The sequence below is a fragment of the Simochromis diagramma genome, unplaced genomic scaffold, assembly GCF_900408965.1.
Source record: "Simochromis diagramma unplaced genomic scaffold, fSimDia1.1 OVJJ01000341.1, whole genome shotgun sequence".
NCBI classification, from domain to species: Eukaryota; Metazoa; Chordata; class Actinopteri; order Cichliformes; family Cichlidae; genus Simochromis; species Simochromis diagramma.
Genome location: NW_024386788.1, coordinates 161,869 through 181,369, shown reverse-complemented (window position 1 = coordinate 181,369; position 19,501 = coordinate 161,869). Strand labels below are relative to the sequence as shown.

The following is a 19,501-nucleotide window of genomic DNA, read 5'->3' as shown; positions in this document are numbered from 1 at the left end:
TACTGATGGGACCCTCTCTGGACTCACACCAGTAAACTCCACTGTCATGAAGCATCATCATAGTGATGTTACAGGAAGAACCAGCTGGTTGTCCAAACCCATCTCCTCCACACTGAGTCCTCTGTCGTCTGCTTGTGTTTCTCCTCAGAGTCCATCCAGCAGAGCTGTCGTCCTCCTCACAGCTCAGAGACACAAAGTCTCCTTCAAAGATCTGAGAGCTGCTGGGACTCACAGTCAGACGAGCTGTGAGGGTTAAAATGAAAAACTGATGATCACGTCTTTGAGATCTTTACTGAAAGTTTTAATCCAAATGTGTAAAACCTGTCAGAGTTGATCAGGTTTAAACTGTGACAGAAGAAGGTTACTGACCTTGGTTTGTTGTGCAGCTCAGCAGTGAGATCAGAACTAAAGAGAAACAACACTCAGGTTGATTTGACATAAACACACAAAGGTGATCACTCAGAACAACTTTGTATTATTTGATGTTTCCCTCTAAGACAGAAACATCAAACTCTCCATGTTGTGTCGCCTACAGCCCAGTTTGATCTTCCTGTCAGAGGAAACGTGGATCTAAACCAGGTCAGCAAAAAGCTGCTCGTACTAAACCAGAGACTCCAGGATTTCACTTTTCAACTTCTCGATGATCAGAATTATTAAATAAAACTGATCACATCATTTCATGCTTCATGAGCTGCTTCTGTAGTTACTGTAGAACAAGGAAGTACTTTAAGTTACATTATAGTTACACTGAATACATACAAACTATAACTAAACTAAGGTCTGTCCTCTGCTCTGTTCATACAAACACCAACATTTTATTTCAGCTTTTTACTCAGTAATTCATCAGTAACTCTGTGAAACTTCAGACCTGCAGTTGGTCCTCGTGGTGTTTGAACTTGAATTCAGCCTGATTTGTTTTTCATGTCTTCTCCTCCATCATCAGTTATCAGGAGAGCAGACAGTCAAAGTACAAGAATTCAAACAAACACAGAGATTCTACTTACAGAGCAGACACAGCACAGATGTTTCCTTCATCGTCCTTCTCACTCATTTGAGCTTTTTTTCATTTCTCTCACTGACACCAAGTAAAGCCCGCCCTCTTCCTCTGAGCACGTATTCTTCCTCTATTTGTACAGAGTTATTGGTGGATTTCTAACCTATTAATGATTCATGTGATAAATTTATTCCAGAATATGAACTTAGACACTCTGCAGTTCCTCTTTTGTTGCAAAACATATAAAATTAAGTTGCTTTTTTAAGTGTAACACACAGAAACACATAAAATCTTTTGTGCTTTCAAAAGTTAAGAAACCAGCAACGTTGTTTTGACATAATTTGAGGTTAACTGAGATGATTACATGATATTTGAGTTTCTCTGTGATAATCGATAAAGCACATCCTGACATTATGACTTCATTCACAAGAAATCAATTAAAAATATCATTTAAAACATCGACTCTACTTCAGTCTGCTGTCAGTGTTGCAGCTTAGTTAATGAAACAAACTATAACCATTATAACCATTTAGTGGACGTCCCCCTGGGGCAGCATGGTGATGCTGTTGTCTGACTGGAGGAAGGTGCTGGGTTTGAATCCAGCCTTCATCTTTCTGTGTGAGCCAATCACATTCTCTCACAGTTTCTACTCTCAGCACCTTTGCTGTGAGCCAATCAGTGAAAGGATAGATTTGTGACGCCTTTGTGCTAAAAGCAAAGCCGCCATCTTCTCTCAGTGCAGACTGACACACTAACCACAAGGAAGAAAGCCGACATGTTCTCATCAGTGTTGTCAGACTCATACCATAACACCTTTACTGATAAAGCACTTTAATATAAACCAGGGTTCACTCAGTGCTGTTCATATATACAAACATGAACAAAAATAAATCAATAAATAGGGTCACCCTCTTAAAAGAGTGCCAAAGGCATCAGCACATAAACGTGCTTAAAGAAGCGTTTTAAATTCAGAAAGCAAAGAGGCCAACATGGCTAACATGGAAGGATCATTGCACAACTTCGGAGCTTCTACAGCAAAAACGTGGTCACCTCTAAATTTGTGCTTAGTTTTTGGCACCATAGAGTTCATAGTTTCAGGCTGAGCCAACAACAGGAAGTTTCTGCTGCGATTTTACTGAATTCTGTTTGCAGAAATTAAAATAAAAGGTTTTAAAAATGCGTTAAAGAACAGTTTGAGAGGCTGAAAACACTGTTTGGTCTGTTCAGCCTTATTTATGCGACGCATTAACAACAAATTCATCCTTTTAGTTGTGCAACCTTTAAGGCACAAATAAAAGAGAAAGAGCTGCTCCAGTGTTACAGATCACATGACCATCCTCGGGATGCTTTAATCCAGAAGTGAAGAAGAGCAGCTTTACCTCTCGTCTGTGATCGTTTGTTCTTGTCTGTGATGATTTTTCCATAAGTGACGTCTTCAGTTCTCACTGCTGAGTAAACTGCAGCTGGATCAGTGTCTGCGCAGTAAAACACACAGAGGACGTCACTGCAGACAGAACAGCTGAGAACAGACATGAAACTGCTGCCACTCACAAATCTTTATATGAAACACTCAGAGTGTTTTCAGTTACTGCTCAGGTTATTTTAACTTCATGTTAAAATAGTTTAACATGAAGTCAAATGTGAGATAAACACACCTGATAAAGGAGGAACTGAATGGTTAACATTCAGTTCCTCAGAGCAGCTGAATGAAGCTGTGAGGAACCGAATGTTAGTTAATTGCACAGAATATTAAAGAAGAGAGTTTTTAAGTATATTTTCATATTTAGTAAATATGATAGCGGTCTTTGATCTGTCAGAGTTTAAAGAAATGCTCTTGATGATAATAACAGATTGCATGTATATAGCGCTTTCTAGGCACCCAAAGCGCTTTACAATTCGTTCACTCTAACATTCACACACTGGTGAAGGCAAGTTACAGTGGTAGTCACAGCTGGGGCAGACTGACAGAAGCGAGGCTGCCATATCGCGCCATCGGCCCCTCTGGCCAACACCAGTAGGGTGCTGCAGCCACTGAAGGAGCTGCTCAGGGATGACAGTTTAGCCACCATTCTCCCTCACTCACCACACTGGAAGTCTACCAACAGCTTCTTGGTTTTATTAGTGTTGATCTGGAGGTAGTTCTGCTGGCACCAGTCCACAAAGTCTCTGTACTCCTTGTCATCCCCATCAGTGATGAGGCCGACTATTGCAGAGTCATCAGAGAACTTCTGCAGGAAGCACTGGGTGGAGTTGTGGGAGAAGTCTGCAGTGTAGATGGTGAAGAGGAACGGAGCCAGAACCGTTCCCTGTGGGGCCCCCGTACTGCAGACGACCCTGTCCGACACACAGCCCTGAGTCCTCACATACTGTGGTCGGTCAGTGAGGTAGTCCAAAATCCATGTAGTGCGTTGATGTTCCACTCCTGCTTGTCCTTCAGGACTGTGGGAAGAATGGTGTTGAAGGCACTGGAGAAATCAAAGAACATGATTCTCACAGTGCTCCCAGCGGTCTCCAGGTGAGCGAGGGAACCATGTAGGAGGTGAATGACGGCATCATCCAGTCCAGTGCCAAGTAAAGCCGTCTTCCTCTGAGCACCAGCTTTTCTATTGGTTCAAACACAGAGGTGGGGGGCTACGTTTTTTCTTTGTGAAAAGACAACTTAAAAAAAACATTCAAACATGAAACTTTTATCTAGAAAAGCTAAAAAATGTATCATTGAGTAGTTTTTCAACATAATTTGAGTTTTTGTGGTAAATATTTATATGTACTTATATGCCACAATTTTACTCTCTTAAGTGCTTTCTGTCTAACATTCAAACTGATGGATGCATCAGACAAAAACTTTTGTATGTTGTCCAAGGATATTTGGCATGCAGACGGGAGCATCAAGGGATCAGATCACAAGCTTTATAATTAGTGGATGATGTGCTCTACCTCCTGAGATGAAGCCACTCCAGGAATGCCAACAATTATCCATCTGTTTAATGGAGACATCAATTGCCCCCTTGTGTCAACATCTTGTAGTTTGGTTAATGAATAAATGTATTTGCTCCCACATGGTTTATTTATGGCCACTAGAGGGAGATGTTGGACTTTAAAGACTAACATGGATATAAACAGATCATCAACATTTCTTTAATATTTTGTCAATAATAAAATGACAGTAATGTGATTACAGTAACAGTAATGTGATTACACTCACCAGTGTTAGTAATGAACAAAATCACATTAAAAAAAAAATCACCACCATCTGAACATTTATTTATTCGATGGACTTTATTGTTACCAAACAGAACTGTTCTGGACTCACACGTCCAAGTTAATAGCACCAACATGTACAGATAAAGAGCAACAAATCAGAAGTTCATCTACTGCACTGATTCTTTTATGTGCAGCAGGTTTTAAGCATGACAGAGATTCTCTGCTACGAGCGAGTTGTTAAGCCGCACACTAGACAACACTATATACCACTAAACAAAGCTCCGACTGTGGGTCTTAATTAGGGATGGGTATCGTTTAGGTTTTATCCGATACCGGTGCCAAATCGGTACTTTTGAAACGGTGCCGGTGCTCAAACGGTGCTCAAACCGGTGCTTAAAGAATGGAGAACACAAAATTGGTCCAAAAACCTCTCATGTTCAGCTGTTTTTTGTAAAAAGATAACAATGTTAGCCTTTTCTGCAGCTATGGGGCATATATGGTATCACTCTTGGCTGGAAGCAGTGCTTAATCAATGGAAAAAACACAAACTTTGTCCAAAACCTCTCATGTTTAACTGTTTTCCACTTTTTCTTTGGTCATTTTAGCCTTTTTGGCCAGGGTGAAGGGAGTATCTGCCATCAAACAAGAAGACAGCCGCATGTAGCTATGATGAGGTTTACTAGTTCACTTTACATACATTAATGTAATAACGTGATTAGCCTACTTAACGTAAATTACACACGAACATTAAGCTACTCACGCAGAGAAGAACGGCTGCTGCTGCATCATCATCCTCATCATTTCTGCTACACTGGCAGGGCTAGGGGCCAGGACTCTCCTCTTCGGGGTTTTTGGGGATATTGCTAACTCCGGGTCAGATAACAGGCAACCCACGCACAGTAGATGTGCTCGGTGTGAGGTCTCGCAGCAAGCTATCATACGGCGCATTTCTGGGCTTTTAAAAAAAACGCTATGCGTCGCCAGCTGTTTAATCGGATTCGAGGTGTTACCTCCTTTGACAGTATCACAGTATCAGCTTAAAGCACTTGTTGCAGGCTGCTGAGTTTGCATATTTTGCTGTGAAGTACAGCCAGACTTTTGACCGCTTCGCCTTGGTCATTTTTAATCTGTAGCTCTGCTCTAAAAGAAGGTACGTACCTGGCCCCGCCTACTATCCTCGGAAACGTAAAATTATTGGCTAGAAGTGTATCACAGCTCAGGAAAAAAAGCACCGAAATAAAGCACCGAAATGTGCGCTGCTTTTCGGTCTGGTTACTACCGTTTATGTCAGAACCGGTGCCATCATGGCACCGGACACCGGTACCCATCCCTAGTCTTAATGTTATGGACATGTGCATATGTTATTTGGAGAATGTATAAATATTGTTGTACTTGATTCTAATCTGCTGTCAAGTCTCATATGCACAGAACAAACACCAGGTAAAGCTGTTCAATCAATAAAACTAATTTCACCTGAGACAGACTGAAGTGATTTACACATCTCTGTTATCAGGCTGTGGGACATAAAATTTAATGTTTAAAGGGGTCCAGTGTAAAGATCCACAGCTCTAATGTGCAGCCGTCACCTTAGAAATAAACAGCAGCACCGAGAGTGTGCTAAGTGGTTAAAATATTTCTCATCACCATCTGATAACAACTGTTGTTGTGTGGAGGAAGGGTCACATGACTTGCAAAACACTCCTTTTAATGTGAATGCAGGCAGGAGTGTGAGCAGAAAGCCCAGCTGAACAGACATCGATAACCACCTTTCTGAAACCAGTTATCTGCAGCTGGAGTTTTAATGTAGGTTTGTCAAGCCAGCTAATGATTGACTGTGTGTTGAACTACACCCACAGTGTACACTGCAGGTTTCTCTAAGTTTTTTCATCTCTGTGAGACTTGAATGTGTTTTAATATGAGTTATATAGGAATATATATAGGAACTCACAAACTGAATATTTTGTGTTCACAGGCTGAAGTTACTTTTTTTTATCTCTATCAACAGAAAAAAAAAATGTTTGAAAATACAAATCCTGTAATTTCCAAATACAGGACATAAATAGGAAAACCTATGCTACAGAAAAGTACAATAGGATGAGCAGCTGGAAGCCAAAAAAATTCCCATCAACAAATCGCATGAAAACTGTGAAGATGAACAAACACTGTAGTTCACAGAGTCTCTGACAGACAGCACAGAGACACACTGACACAGTCTGAACAGGTTTGATGATAATCAGGAAAATTTAACGTCAAACCAACTCTGGACATGTTTGATGCCTGTCTGCTGGATGATCAGATCATCTGTCTGTACCTGAATGTTCACTGACAACACTGAGTCTGAACAGCAGCAGGAGAAAAACTCTGAGACATTTCAAACAGCCTGCAATTCAACAGGAGGTTGGAATAAATCCTGACTCTGCTTCTTTTTATGTTTTCTGTAGATCAGAAAAACAACAAAATCAGTAACAAGAAGCACAGCAAAAATTGACAGACCAACAATTAGTACTAGAGATCCATTCTCTGTGTGTCCTCCGTGGTGAGCCGTGGTGTTTTGTTGATCTAAAAGACAAAACAACACAGAGCAGAGAGGTTAAAGGTTGGAGACTATAGATGTTCGTATGTCTATAGGAGATGGTGAACTACAGAGACCACAGAGCTTTATTTATTTGTAAAACAAACTTCCTGAAATTCTTAGGTTTTAATATCAACACTTTTGACTACTGCAAGTCATTATTATCAGGATTATTAAATCTTATGATTTAATAAAGAAATTTGCAGACTTGCACAGAGATGGTAAAATTATGATGACGGACAATGGCGATGAAGACAACAGACGACGAGGACAGAGAGGAACAGGGGTTTACACCAAGGAGGCAGTCAGAGGGAACTCGGGACAACTGGAGACATTTAAGGATGCAGGGACTGACAGAGACGGGGAAGACGTCTCATTGTGACGAGTAAAGTTTACCTTGACTGGATGGGCAGCTCTCTGGGTGCTCAGCACCCCCAAAGCTCTAATCCTAGAATCGCCCCTAAACCCACCCAAGGGATTAATAAAGTTTCAACTAATCTAATCTAATCTAATCTAATCTAATCTAATCTAAGATGTGATATTGATGAGCCCGTTAACTTACACAGCTTTCATTCCAGGCTTCAAACAGGTTAAACTTTATTGATATAGCAGCTCTTCTCCCATCTTACTGGCATAAACATTTAAAGCACTCACAGCTGATCTGTCTACAGCAGGGGTTTTACTTTCAGTCTTCATTGTGTGTTTAACCTCTTCATATTTTTCTGATATTGTAATTTTATCTTCCTTTGTAACATCTGCCGCCATGGCTGTGGTTGGTCAGATGTTGCCATCACCGGGGAAAATCCAGGATTAACTTAGCGAGTTGCTAATCAGGTTCGTGTGATTGTTTTTCTCCTGACTGATGATGTTAGTGTGAATCCAGATAACAGAAAGATCCTGTAGCCCTACAGAGACAGATTAAACCTCCCCGAGTGGGTTTAGGACCAACAGTGAAACATGACAGACTGCTGTGGTTGACCTCTGACCTCTAACTGATCCTGTTTGATCTGTGAAAGGATGAGCTCAGATGAAATCAGGTGTGTGAGGCAGAGAAATAAGAACAAGGACTTAGGCTACGTCCACACTAATGCATTTTCGTTTGAAAACACCATTTTCTCTCTTTTTTGGCTCTCGAAAACGCATACATTTGAAAACGGTGCTTTCACATCGCAGTGTGCACAGCTAAAATGGAGACTTTTTGAAAACAATGACACATTTCAGTCATGTGATGCAGTCAAGTGACCTATTAAATTTAGAGAGCAGACGGCATCATACAGCAGTTGTTTTGTTTGCTCTCAATTTTGACAGCCCTATCAGTTTGTGCATGCTTCAGATAGCTTTTCTTCCAATTCTCTAATTCTCACTCGCTTTTGCCGCTTTGTACTGTTGTGTTACTCGCAGCAACAACTCCATCTCATTGTTAGTCCATTTAAAAAACTCGGTGCTTTTCCTCAACATTTTCCCGCAACGTTTCAAAGAGCCGAGGCAGCTGAGGCAGGCCGAATCTTCTTGCATTTCACACTTGTGCTCAATGTGGATGCACAACTCTGTTAAAATGAATGAAACCGATGGTGGGGACGCCGAGCATTTTCAGACGAAAACGCTGTTTTCAGATCTCTCCGGGCTAGTGTGGACGTAGCCTTAGTTTAGGTGTGGTTTCTATTAAGGAAGGGTCTTAAGTAAGCATGTAAATTGTGACAATTTTTTAACATTTGACACATTTATAATTCTGTGTATTGCTTTTGTCTTTCAGCTCCGGGACTGTTCATTGTTTTGGGATGTTTATCTTCCTGACCGGGTTGGAAGGATGGACAAATTTTATTGCTCTGAGTCATTTTGTAGGCCACACTTAAGTTATAGTATGTTAATTCCCAGATTGAATAGAATTTTTTATAATTTTGTCACAGATCGTAAAACAACCTGTAGCGGTGATCCATGCAGAGAAGGGCGAGGACCATGGTTGGTTGGTTCAAGGATCTGCTTCCTTTGGTCGGCTGTCAGTCTGAGAACTGCCTTGTTTTAAACGTATGTCAGGTTTTATAGAGGTCTGACTTATCTGAACATGTAGAGAGCGTCGCTGCAGCTTCCTGTTTGGCCCCTGATGAAAACACCAGAACAAAAGTGCTTATCACAGGAAAAAAAATCTGTACGAGAGCTTTTCCTCTTTGATAAAGTTTTTGTGAGAGCTGGACCGGAGGGGTTTGAGGTTTACAATCAAGAATCAAAAGTATGTTAATTGAAATAAAAGGAGAATAAAAGCAGTGTGACCGTTGTCTGTTAACTCCCAGTGCTCATCAATGGGACCAATGGCAGGAAGGTAAAAAGATAAGATTACAGCCAAACATCCAAGTGCTTGATGATAGTTTGGAAAACTTATGAATAATGTGAGTCCTGAGCCTCTCCTCGTGTCTTTATATTTTGTGGAAAATGAGAAATAAAAGCAGTGACGGAAACGTGTCCAAACATTAATGAAAAAGCATAAAAGGCAAAACCAGAGTCAGGTTAAGAGTCCATATTTGGTGTGCCCACCTTTGTTCTACAGCACAACCTGAACTCTCTTAATCAGATCTCTTGTAATTTCTTTAAGTCGTCTTTAGGAATAGTTCTCCAGGTGTTTTGAGTGCTTTTTGCTTTTTGTTCTGTTCTCTGTGAAGATGATCCACACTGCTTCAATAAAGCTGAGGTCCGCGTTCCGGGAGGCCAGTCCATGACCGATAGTGTCCAGGTATTTTATTGCATTGTTAGTATGTTTAGGTTCATGGTCATGCTGAAAAATAAAGCTGTTTCTTTGCAGAAGGTATTACATGGTGGCTCAAATCTTGCCACTCTTCACATTCCTCTGAGCACTTATTTCACCAGTTATTTTGAAGCAAATTCCGTTTTAATTTTAGTAAACGTGGGTCCATAAAAACTGCATGTAAAACTCACCTGTCAGATCAGGTCAAATTCAGCTTCTTTCTTTTGATTTTCCTGTCGTGTGTTTGGTATAAAAACCAGAACATGGAAAAGTTGCAGAGTAAAAGCAGCCCCATTTCTTGCAGAGTAACAGCGCCCTCTTCAGGCTTTAGTGAAGTGTTTGGAGAAGTTACTGAGTCCTTTTCTTAATTATATGCAGCAGGAGACTGCAGACCATAATAAGCAACTCTGAGCAATTTTGACTTAGGGAGAGGCAATTAATTCGATTTTGATTTAAATTACGAGTTTGGGTTCATTTGATCATTTTCATTGGAACATTATTAGAACAAGATAACTGGCATGAATGCATTTATTTTTTCTTTGCGATATAAATCAAGTGGACCATTTTGCTTTCCAGTGGTGCATTTTTGTTCCCTGCTAAGCTCAACCTCAGTCGCTTTTTAGTTCAGCTCTACAAATATCTCATCTAGGGGTCTTGAACCCACAACTATTTTGGCAACGAGTAAACTCGATCAATTACAAAATTATCTTATACATTTTTCATGGAGAAAAATAGATAGGTTTATGAAGTCCATCACAGGCAACCAAAAGTTTGAAAATCTTTTTAATTACAGCAGCAGGTGAAATATCAAGTTAAACACCACAAATGTAGCTTAACAACAGGATATTATCATAGCAAGACTTGTTTGTGGCTATTTCGTGGGATTCCTTTGGTCTAGAATTGCTTAAAATATATTTTTTTGATAATGAAGGTGAACCAGTGGAAAGATATATATATATAGAGAGAGAGAGAGGGTTAAAAATGCACTTTTCATAAGTTTAATGAAAATCTATGGAAGGTTTCAAACTGTGAAACAGCTTATACTGAAACACTGTTGTTGATTACTTCTTCCACCTCTGACTTCATCTTTTTGAGGACTTTGGATGACATGATATGTACTAACACTGCGCTTTGTTCCCGAGTGTGAGATATTTGTGTCCGTGTGTCATTATTGTTGAAACATATGATGCTGTTTCCAGTGAAGAGTTGTTGTTTACATGTTTATTTATTTGCAAATAAAAACTTCAGGGACATTTCACATGAAATGGAAACATCTCCGTTCCCTCCTTTCCCCCAAATTCATCTTCCTGTTTATTTTCCACGGAACAGAATTTTTTTTCTTTGGATTTACTACATTATATATTTATTTATTATTGAAGGTCAAATATGATTGTCTCATCCCTGTAGGGGTTGCAGTGGGACCCTGTGTGCACTGAGCAGCAGTGAATGATGATGTGTTTATTTGATGAAAATACACTGGCCCTGAAGTTAAACAATAACGATAACGCACAATAAAATGTGTGCTCGCTTTCAGTTTTAAGGTTTTAGATATCAGAACATAATGCAAAGTCTGTTCATCACCTCAGATTAATAAAAACATCCATATTCCCCCATGTCCTTGTTTATTTAACACGAATTAAGCCAAAGCAGTGAAAACCTAAGCTTATATAGGAATTGAGAAAAAAAAGAGCTGCTAATCAAATGCAGTTGATTAACTGATGATCAGTAAGATGATGATCAGATAACCACCTGCAAACAACCAGAGTCACAATATTTATTGTCATTGTACAAAAGCTAAAACCTAAATGTATCAAGTCCCACTGAGTGCAAAGAGAGCTGGGTGGGATGCGTCCTTTGGGAGACTGTGGGCTTTACTGTGGCAACTGTGATGATCCTCTGTGCATTCAAAAGAGCATTTGTAGAAGAACAAGCAGCTCCTCAGCTAGGGTGTTGTTTTACCTTCTTGACTAGTGATGTGATTTTAGTTTTCCAGAATAGATCATCATCCAGGTGCAGGCCCAGAAATCTGAAGTCAGAGACCCTCTCCACAAAACTGCTATTCATGTATAGAGGCTGAGCATCACATCTGTTTCTCCTGAAGTATTTCCATAGTTTTTTGTGGCATTGAGGACCAAGTTGGTATTACTAAAGAGTGTACAGTAAGGATTCAGCATCTGTGGGGAGCCAATGTGTAAGCTGAGTGTTGGGATGAGGTAGGGCCCTACTCTGACACTCTGGGTGGTCGCTGAGGACCTCGTCAATTCAGAAGCAGATGTGTAGCCAAGGTTCATCATTTTTGTAGGCAGTTTGTTATGGCTGCGTTAAACATCTGGCTAGAGTCAGTGTAAAGAAACTCAGTATAATTGTATTCCAGATGGGTAAAAGCAGTTTTGGGTTGATGAACCTTTCAGTGTGTTAACACAACGCCAAAAGGAAAGATATAATCTCGAGAGAAGCAGCTATTGTTGCCCGTCAGTCTCAGAATAGTTATAAGGCCATTTCCAAATAATCTACGGTCCATCATCTTGCAGTGAGATAGATTATTCTCATGTGGAAAACATCCAGAAAAGTTATCAGGACTCCCAGGAGTGGACATTCCAGGATTTAATCCCATGGTCATAGCGTGCAATGCTCAGAGAACATGCAAAAGCCCAAGAGCTACAACTCAGACTCTGCAGACCTTGATTAGCATGATAGAGGTTAAAGTTCATGACAACACAATTAGAACAACGCTGAATACGTTTGGGTTGTTTGGAAGGGTTGCTAGGAGATTGGCTCTCCAAAAATTGGTTCTGTTTATCTGGACGTAGCGTTTCGTGGGAGAAACTTTTCGTCGCTCATCCAAGTGACTTCTTCAGTCTCAGCTGACTGCAGGTTTCCCCAATCTTATAAACAGTCATGTACATGGCTGTACTGTGGTGGCAGTTTGATGATTTAGCTTGTTCAGCAGTCACAAGACCTGGACACCTTCAAGCCATTCAGTGGACCATGAACTCCTCTGTATGCAAAGGTATTCTAGAGTCAAACATGAGGCCATTTATACAACACCTATTGGCTCATGCTACAGGACAATGATCCCAAATGCAGCAGCAAATCTAAAATTTGATGGCAGAAAAAGAAAAGGATCAAGGTGCTGCAACGAGCCAAATTCCAGACCTCAGTCTGATTGAAGTCCTGTGCCAGGACCTTCAGAGCTGTGCATAAACAGATGACTGCAAACTGCAATAAACTGAAGCAAAGTTGTAAAAGTGAGAGGGCAAAGATTCCTGCATCATGATGTAGTGACTGCTAAATTTATCCTGGACAAACTTTAGGTTGCTGCTGCTAAAGGTGGTTCTACAAGCTAATGAATCATGAGCTATTCTCAGATTTTCCACACACACTTCTTCATTTTGTCTTAATTTTAGAACCTTTTAAAGAGCAGAATGTTTTTTCTAATATGTCCTAAAACACCAAAACCTTTTCCACTGCTGTATTGTTGACTGGATGATTGAAACAGCTCAGTTAGTTTCATTACTTACTTACATTACTTCAATTAATATTACTTTCAGAGATCATAGGGAAATGAAAACTGTGTGTAAACAATCAGCTGTCAGGGCTGGTGAAGTTCAGTGCTTACTGCCGTGTGGCTACGACATGGAGCAGATGAGACGCTGCAGAGTGAAAGCTGCTCTTTTTCCTGCAGAGTAAGAGCGCCCTCTTCAGGCACTACACTCAAAAACAAACAGTCTGATTTCCTTTGCTGCCTGTTAATCTGGTTTTATTAGAGGCTTTTAGCTTTATGAAAAAATGTCAACATCAAGAAAATATTAAAAACACCTCTGTCGGTACTTTATTATTATTATGAATATTATCATTGTTGTTGTTGCTTTTGAACTGTTTGATCCTATACTTGTATGGATATGTTGTGTCTTAAAAGCAGAACCAGGGGCAAGACCTACAAATTATCTTTGGCTAGAAATCCTGTATGCACTGCATCAGCTGTATACGTGTTTAAATGCTGCAATGTTAATATGTGCCATCAATTAAACACAAATACAAAGCTATATGAGTCTCTGTGGTGGCTCTGAGGTTGGAAAACAGCAACAAAAATGAGGGGAAAAACAGTAAAACCTTTTAAAACATAGTTTAAAGTTTGTGTAATGATAATAATGATAATATTTCACTTTGTGAAAATGTTAGGGGCCAGGTTTTGTTTTTGTTTTTGGGCAAATGCATGATTTTTTCACATAAAGAATAGTTGAAGCAGGACTCTAAGGAGCAATTCTGAAATAGCTGTACTGAGGAAGTGGCCATGAAATGGATTTTGATTTAAGCCATTTGAGTTTCCCTGTGATCATTAAAACAAGATAATTAGGATTTTTAATAAAAGTATTTTTGCTCTGGTTCCTTTTGTCTTGTGTTAAATGAAGAGCACTTATTTACTTTCCAAAGATGCATTTTCGTGCCATCCTAAAAATTCACTCACTGTTTAGTTCAGCTGCAGCCACAAACATCTAGAACATCTCAAACCTCCAGGTCCATGTGTTTTTTATATCGATAAGAACAAAATTTAATATGTCATATCTGAGGCCATTTTTAAATAATGTAATTATATAATTTAACGAATAATTTAATTCAAATAATTGTAACCCCTCATTATAAAACATGAAATCCAGAGAGTAGGAGTTCTATAAAGTTTCATGTTTTGATTTTGACTGCCTATCAGTAGTGATGCAGACACTGTGCTGTAATGTTCGGTGGTGTCCAGCAGAGGGCGCAGCAGCTGTGGGGATTTTCCCTTTAACTCGGCAAAGTGTTGACCTTTGACCTCTGAGCTCCACCTCAAATTTATGACATCACAGGACAATCCCAGGCCTTCCTGAAGGAGGCAAAATGTGGACCAATCCACTTTCAACTATGCTATGAGTCACAAGGAGGTCAAAGGTCAGGCACAATCAGCAGCATGTTGACAGAAACTCTGTAATGTATATATGTGTGTGTGTGTGTGTGTGTGTGTGTGTCTGTTTCCTGACTTCCAGGTGTTTCCTGACTCCACCTTCTCTTGTTTTATAGACACACACACTCAAGCTCGTACTGCTATCTTTGTGAGGACCCTCCCTGAGATAATAGAGTCACATGTCCTTGAAAACCAGAACTGACCCCTCCAGCAGTCCTTTAAAGGTCCCAAAGGAGGACTGCCCACAGTCCTCACAAAGACAGAGAAACAATAGACACACAAAGTAGTTTTTGGTTGTTTTTTTTTTCATTTCAGAGGACGTCACACAACTTCCAACCTTTCCCGGGACTCCCACCCTAAAGTCCTCACCCAGAAACGGAATAACCTGTCTTATGGGGATGTGCTTTTTGTCCGTTAAAGGAAGTCAAGTCGCCACAGCATGACTGTGTAAACAGCATAAAACACACACAGGCACACTTCTGATGTTTTACCTTAAACACGCATACAGAAAGACACAAGATAAGAATGTGTTTACTCATCAAACAGAGAAGTTAATTTACTTTAATCACACTGTGGTGCTGTTCAGTTTTAAGCATTACACAGAGATGTATTTCTTATATTTCGCTCTGCCCATTAACACAAATACAGTCCTGTATTTTTCAGATTTTTCCAGTTGTTAAGGATAGCTAAATTAACTATCTGTGTGCAGTAAACCCATGAATGTGCACACAGCTCCCACTACTATACTCTGAACCTGAAAACTGACAGATTCTTAATGAAGTTCTGCAACATCTGCTGAATCTAATGTAATTTATGAATTTTTATTATAGTGGACATCAAAAGCGATGGTTTATGTAAAAAATGAAGATCACATCGATCTTATATTTGCCGGAGGCATGATGCTGCACGTTTCCCACAAAACACTAATATTTGACATGACTCTGTTCAAGTGTGGCTGGAATTTACTATCTTGATTAAAATGATAAGAGAGCAGTTTTCCTACAGTCTCTGGAGCGTTGCTCAGAAGTCCATCTTAGATTGAATCACTCAGTTTGGATTGCATCAGTTACAACAGCTGATCAACCCTCAGGGTGACTGTGGTCTGGGAAACAGACGGACTGCTCCTTTAACTCCTCCACCATCAGGGGACGACATGGCGCCAGAGATCGTCTCGGAGTAGGATGATTCACTCCACCAGGCCTTCAGTTAGCGATCCTGTAGACTCAGAGTTCATTAGCGGCTCATGCCTGTACGTTCCCCACTGATCCCAGAGCAAGTCACCACTGTCACGGCAGCACTGGACGATTTTCAGCTTTTCATTAAATTATGTATGTATTCTGAATTATGTGCGTTATTTATTAAACATAAAGGTTTTTAGTTGAACACAAAGAGAAGCATGTTTAAAATGTAATGCACTTATTTATAGAGAAGCTCAGATCAGCTTCATTTCAAGTGGAAACACTGGCGTGACGTGTTCAACCCTAATGTAGCTCCTTGTTCCGGTTGTCATGTTGCTTATGAGCATCTTTAATGATGAACGCTTTTACTAGTTTTTTCATCAGTGGTGGTAAAAGTAACACTTTGTTACATTTTTGTTACAAAGTCCCGCGCGGACAACTACAATGTAACTAAAAGTATCATAAGTCACGTGTGCGAGCAGAGTGAGACCTCTGTCCGTCTGTCTGTCTGTGAGCGTCCCAGCTCCGTCACGGGGACGCGCCCGCACACACACGCACTCACCCGCCGCGCGGCCAGGCCACCGGCCAGCCTCTCCGCCTCTCTCCCCTTCTCTTCTCTCTCCTTTTCCTCCATTTTTCCGTTCAAACTCTCCGCTCACTCCCGGCTCGCCGCTCGAGGCCCGCTCCACGCGGACAGGAGCGCGAGGAGGCGGACTGACCACCGGATTAGCAACTTTTTCCAGCGACGGGCTGTCCCGGAGCTGCCGTGATTCACCGCCCCAGCAGCCAGCGGCGGGCCTCAACTTTCCCCAGCCTGGGCTCACCGGACGGTGACGTCAGCCCGGAGAAAAGTTGAGCTCGAGGCGCCGGTGCTGCCGTTATTCCCGGGAGCAGCTCCGGTTAGTGTACGCTGGAACTTTTCTGTGAGGCAGCAGCGCCCCCACCCAAATCCCTCCACCCCCACCCTCTCTGCCCGGCTGTCCCGGTACCGACAGGCCCGCACCGGGACCGGAACCAAGAGAGGCTGCTGCCCCGCGTGCCTTTGTTTGTTTATTTGTTTGATTTTACTGAAGGTGGACATGGAGAGAGAGTGAGCGGGGCATCGTGTGGCTTCCACGAGACTCACGGTTTCCTCCGGTCCTGTACAGGTGAGTCATCTCCGGTAACGGGATCCAATCAGAGCGGAGCACGCGCACACATAGTTATTAATGCCGTTATTATGACTGAGGTACTTTTACTGCACTTTTCCACCTTTATGTGTTATTAATGTGTTATTAATTCATTTAAGTGTTAATTCTTCTTTTCATGTATTCATATTTTCAGTCATTTGTCGTTTTTATTCATTTGGAAAACAGATTCGGTTAGTTTAGAAGTTCAACTTTACAGTAAATAAAAGTTTAGAAACTTAAGAACAGTAAATACAAATAAAAAACCTGTGGATTTAGTTCATTTCAACTCATTTTTATTCATAATTTAAAGTGTGAGGGGTTTCTTGCCCCGCATGTTAAATGTCTTAGTTGTTCTAAATGTATTTTTCATTATTTTGAGCACAAATGTCACCATTTGTTTCAAGCACAATCCTGTAAAGAATGCAAATCTCTGCGGATTTATGCATCTGAAAAGGAAGACCTGCTGATTTATTTCCTCTTGATTTATTATAAAGTGAATAATGGGGCTGGAGCTAAGACTAAATGAGATGCATCACCTTGAAAGCGGCACCATGTCTCAGAGTTAAAGCTGCCCGCTGATAATGAAAATGATAATAGTTTGCAGCAGTGCTCTGTGAAGGTCAGGCTGTGATAATCAGTGTCATGTTTTTTGGTATTCTTGGTATTCTCAGGTAATCTGCAGTTTTATTGCTAAATGGTAGTTGGAGCTCAATCTGTGCTAAAGAACATTTTCATTATTGATTAATCTGCAGATTATTTTCTCGGTTAGCTGTCTTGTCTGAATCAGATAAAGATGATCAGAAGACACAAAGTCTGTGATGTCAGCAGGGATTGATGCAAAATATTAAACATTACATCATCAAATTATAACAAAAACTAAACTAAATCTACTTTAAACACATTTTCATTCATCAGAACGGAAGCCTGTATATAAAAGATGGACACAGCTACTGTGACATCGCCCACTGGTTTCTGGATCCAGAAGTGATGTCTGTCACTAGAACATATGCACCAACTTTTTCTAAACATTGGCAAAGCGGGTTTCTTCCTGTTCCTGCATTTCACAATAAAAGCCCTCAGATGCATTCCAGCACTTTTACACTCACCTAATTGGTCGCTTTGTGCACAGTGATGTAACAACAGCTTTATACCAGCTGTTGTTGAATAAGTGCTGCATAATTGGGGTTTGAATTTGTGTTAGAACTAGGGCTGTGCGATATGACCAAAATCTCATATCCCGATATAAGAATTCTATCGTCCGATAACGATATAAATCATAAAAATGTAACATTTTCTGTAAATTCTGTGAATCTCGGGCAGCTCGACTTGCGTGAAGTGTTTCCAGCTGGGCGTCATGTACCTGGAGTCAAGTTTTTAACAGATGCATGAAACTACACATTTTTAGACATAAGTTGTAACGGCCGCCGTTTTTTTTTGTGAGTAGTTATTACACGGCGTGCTGCGGGGAAAAGCCTGTTCTAACGTTTGAGTCTAAGGTTTATTTTTTAGCACCTGGCGGCTCTTTTTTTGCTTCTCATCCGTAAATAGTCTGCATCTTTCACGTGATGCAGTTTATTTTGAAAAGTCTCAACAGGATCTTGAGCTTTATTGTGAAAGGTTTATGTGAAAAATAAACAAGCGGACACGCGGTGGTTTTACCGTCGTTGCTAACGTACAACGCATAAAAACAAACACTTGTCCGTCAGTAGTGTGGTTATATAAAATATAAGAGAAAGAGAGAACTTTAAGAAATGAATATAGCCACTACAGTGACCATCAGAAATATCAAAATAATGAAAAAATATTGCCGTAAACAGTTTATTTTGCGACAAAATACAAACGATAGCGTAAAATGAAACGATAGATGTTTTTATATCGTCATCCGATATATATCGTTATATCGAACAGCCCTAGTTAGAACATATTAAAATAATAATAATTTACACATTTAGACCAATCTGAATAAAAAACAGATCTTTACACTGGTCATTGTGCATTATGTGAGTTTACATTAAGGTAATTTACATTAGCACAATGCTTCTGTGCATGCATGTGCATCGACACAAACATACAGATGATAGCTTATTTCATCCGTTCGCTTCTCAGAAACAAGGAAAGCTTGATAACTCCGAACTGAGATCCTGAACTGGTCGTTTGCTACAAGTCACTAAAGATACAGCTCATGTGACTCACTCTGTTCAGGTATTTACTTTGTATACACGGATTCAAATTGTCTAATGTTCATCATACAGTGTAAAGCAGTTTCTCTGGGAATACATCTTTGTTTTAACGTGTTTTATTAACACAAAATAACAATGTTAACATTTGTCAGGCCTTTGTTTACTGTATCTACATCAGCCTGAGGGAGAAAAACGTTGCCCTCATCTGCTTTTGTCAGTCCTTCATTTTCATTTGTGATTAGTCAGTTACTGAGTCAGTTTCCAAACAGCCGCTAATATAATGTTTCTGCATTGAGAAATCACAGCTGAGGCTCGTGTTTCCAGTTTCTCCGTGCCGCTCAGTCCTGCGCCGAGATGATCGAGGTGATCAGTCGGGGCTGTCTGCGTGCTTTCAAGTGCATTTCTCAGCTTTTATTTTGAAACTTGTGTTTACTAAACTGCCAACAAACCGGCTCTTTCAAAGAACTGCCTTTTATCTCAGCCTCAGGTTGTTTACTCACCGTTACATCAATGTCATAGCTGTTCATGTGA

At 40.4% G+C, this 19,501-nt stretch overlaps 1 protein-coding gene and 1 long non-coding RNA gene across 3 annotated transcripts in view; one reads left to right on the top strand and one right to left on the bottom strand.

The window, feature by feature from the left end:
• Window positions 1-2,345: 2,345 nt before the first annotated feature.
• LOC120728287 lies at window positions 2,346-3,173 on the bottom strand. The gene is made up of 2 exons (XR_005694687.1): window positions 3,078-3,173; window positions 2,346-2,469 (listed from the first exon to the last, which is right to left on the bottom strand). It is a non-coding gene; the product is annotated as an uncharacterized LOC120728287 (long non-coding RNA).
• A 12,996-nt stretch (window positions 3,174-16,169) lies between these two features.
• Window positions 16,170-19,501, top strand: part of LOC120728270 (kinesin-like protein KIF1C) — a 34,920-nt gene continuing 31,588 nt past the window's right edge. For both annotated transcript variants that reach the window (XM_040023069.1, XM_040023068.1), the window contains exon 1: window positions 16,170-16,769. The gene's annotated coding sequence lies outside the window, so the exon portion shown is untranslated. The remainder of the gene's footprint in view (window positions 16,770-19,501) is intronic.